We start from the raw sequence: 3375 nt of genomic DNA, 5'->3' as shown, positions 1-3375 counted from the left end.
TTATATTTCCGGTTAATACAATTCTAGCATGAATAATAAACATTTATCATGATATAAGGAAATAAATAATAACTTTATTATTGCCTCTAGGGCATATTTCCTTCAGTGTCATCTATAATCTGATACAGTATTCAAGATGTACCATTTGGCAAAAAATCATTGGAGAAGCACATAGATTTCTCATTTTACACAAAATTGTCTACATGCTCTACATTTTGGCAAATAACGTATTCCACTGTAGTACTTATAACAGGAACACACATAAAAATAGTTTAACATGCATTGAATTAATCAAGTGAACATGAAGAGATTTAAGATATTGAAGCTAACCACAAAAATTCAACACCAGAACAGTGCCCATTACATGATTACTAGGGCTGAATGATAGAAATAGCAAAGAAATCTCATCGTCGATTGAGAAGGAGAGGTGGCGGGGCTGCTCAGCTGATGAAGCAGAGGACGTAGGCGGCGCTGCTCAGGTGAAGAGTTAGAGGTAAGGCAACACTGCTTCGGGGTGAGGATGTAGACGAGGTGCTACCAAGGGCAGACAACATAGTCAAAGCAGCGCTACTTGGTGGAGAGCATGGAGAGGAGGTGCGCTTCTCAAAGGAGACAGACCAATTACGTAATGTAACAGACAAATTGAAGGACCAAATCAAGGGTACAACCATCATAAATGAAAGAATTTAAGCAACATGGATCCTCGGATAATCACATTCATATCCTGAAGCTATATGTGAAGGAAATATGCCCTAGAGGCAATAATAAAGTTGTTATTTATATTTCCTTATATCATGATAAATGTTTATTATTTATGCTAGAATTGTATTGACCGGAAACTTACACTACTGGAATCAAGCGGGCGGCAAAGGCATGGATCACGGACGGCAAACGTCTTTGTCGTCCGCCAGCAGACGGCAAACTGTCCATCTGAACACGTGCCAGCAAAGGCCTACTTTGCCGTCCGCTTCCTAGAAACGGACAGCAAAGGATTTTACCGTCCGCCATCCGAGTCCAGCAGACGACAATGACAACGCACGGCAGTGCGGTGGCGTGAGTGACATTAGGGGGTTAACGGCGCTCTTTGCCGTCAGCTAGCGGACGGCAAAGAGTCAAAGCTCTTTGCCGTCCGCTGACAGACGGCAAAGAGCTTAGCTAGGCAGTATTGGGGAGCTGCCACGTGGCCAGTTATGCCGTCTGCCAGCGGACGGCAAAGTAATTTGAATCTTTGCCGTCTGCCAGCAGACGACAAAGTGACCAAATAGGCAGCCAGTGTTTCCCAGGTTTTACAGGTAGCTGCCACGTGTCCTCTTTGCCGTCCGCTAGAGGTGAGAGAGTCTGTATAACTAACCACCATGGCTATCTCCGCGGGCTGTGCACGAGGCGTTATCTCAGGATCAGAGCTACTCGGGTGCTTCTTGATCTGCAGGAGAGGCTTAAGAAGAAGAAGAAACATATCGTTATGACGGAGGTGTAGGAATGGTCGGGGCTGCGCCAGTGCCAGACGGAGGTGAAGGACCGGTCGGGGTTCCGGCATTGGCAGAAGGAGTGGTCAATGCTTGTCGGGAGCCATGCTGCACCAAATATCATTTCCAATAATGTCTCGTTAGCAAGTTCGCAAACTGAAATGTGAATAGTAGTAAGCAACGACCATTCAAATCAAACTCACCGTGTTCGCCGGAGCAATCTAGGGCATCGGCGGAGGGGCCTGACCGTTTTTCTCGCACATGATCTGCACATTTGGTTCTCACGAGTCAGTCATATTAGATAGTAATGCGAACATTACATGCATGATTGGGCTAATATGCACGAGAAACGTACCACGATGAGCTCGTATAGGGCCCGGTTAGCGATGTCGTTCTGGTTCCTCTCCTCCTCCAACAGCTTAGCCGTCTACTCCTCCATCTCCTTTTTTGCCTCCTCCACAAGCTCCTTCGTCTTCAATCTCTCTTTCTCAACAATAGCCTGCAACACACCACTCCTCATTAGCACTGTAATCATCGACGGGCGCACACACAATGTAATGGAGGAAAGGTGAGAGAGTCTGTATAACTAACCACCATGGCGATCTCCGCGGGCCGTGCATGAGGCGTTATCTCAGGATCAGAGCTACTCGGGCGCTTCTTGATCTGCGGGAGAGGCTTAGGACAACGTATCAGTCCATCACCAATGGCTTGAGAGCCATGGGACCTCCCGCCACCAGATATCATCACCAGCTCTGTATCAAAAGGATCCTGGCTCGGGTTAAAGTCCTCCCCTTTCCTCGCCTTCCCCTTGTCTCTGTACCTCACAAGCTTGTGGTGGGAGGTCTTGTTGGTGAAGCTCTCTAGATCATCTAGGTCAGACTCCGTGAATGGATTCGCCTTCTTGTACGGGGCCATATGGGCCATGCCATAGAGGTCGAACAGACCTGGCACGGGCTTCTTGTAGTGGTGCGCCTGAGAGAGTGGAACAAAATATTAGTTAAGGGCTCAAGCTAGCATGAAGAATGATAATGCTATGTAAATAGGTCATTTTGGAGCTAACTAGCTAAGATTAGTTTAGGTCGTTATTGAGCTATCGAAGGTAGTTATGCCATTTTTCAACTGACTAAAGAATATTATGTCATTTTATAGAGCTATCTAAGGTTATTATGTCATTTTAGAGCTAAATATGCCATAAATGAACTATCTAGCATGAAGAATGAATTGCATGAACCATGTAGTAAACCACATACCCGGTTATCCCCGTACTCAAACAGGTTGGAGCTCCCTTGATGGTGTGGCACAACTTCCATTTGGTCGTGCTTATCCTTGGCCCTTTGGTGTTCGACTTTCTATTGGGCAGAGCACCACGCATCCACCAACACCTCCCAACAGTCCATCTTATCCACACACCATCTCGGGGGCACCTAAGTGAGTTAAGAGAAATTTCAGTGCTACGCCTATGAATCAAATCAAGAAAACTAAGTTCAAGGCCTTAAGAATAGGTAATTACATGCATGTACTTCTCCTTACTCAGAAACTTGCCGCGACACTTCTACTTGCCCCTCTTAATACCCTTCGAGGCGTAGTAGTCTTGAACGGCCTGCACCCGAGCCTCGTGCCTTAAGTTATGACGTAGGTGCTTGCACTCGTTTTCGACAACCATACACGCGGCATCCTGCTCTCCCTCTGAAACTCTGTAGAAGGTCTGCAATCAAACAAGACAACACTGATTAGTACAATCACTAGGTAGTGTTGATTTTTAATTCCGTAAAGGATAAATTACCCAAAACCGACGGAACACAATGTCGGCCACCGTCTCGCATGAGACACCATCGACCCTCTCCTCCAGCGGGGCCGGGGCATCCGAGTACAGCTCCCAGGTCAGTGCTAGCTGTGGAACCTGATCCTC

The 3375-nt window shown here is 46.7% G+C and overlaps 1 long non-coding RNA gene across 1 annotated transcript; it reads right to left on the bottom strand.

The window, feature by feature from the left end:
• Positions 1-753: 753 nt before the first annotated feature.
• On the bottom strand, positions 754-2424 carry LOC125517253. The gene is made up of 4 exons (XR_007287504.1): positions 2058-2424; positions 1822-1965; positions 1670-1732; positions 754-1574 (listed from the first exon to the last, which is right to left on the bottom strand). It is a non-coding gene; the product is annotated as an uncharacterized LOC125517253 (long non-coding RNA).
• Positions 2425-3375: the final 951 nt, after the last annotated feature.

Source organism: Triticum urartu, chromosome 6, assembly GCF_003073215.2.
Source record: "Triticum urartu cultivar G1812 chromosome 6, Tu2.1, whole genome shotgun sequence".
Lineage (NCBI taxonomy): Eukaryota > Viridiplantae > Streptophyta > Magnoliopsida > Poales > Poaceae > Triticum > Triticum urartu.
The sequence above is the reverse complement of the archived record's forward strand: the minus strand, read 5'-3'. Positions and strand labels throughout refer to the sequence as shown.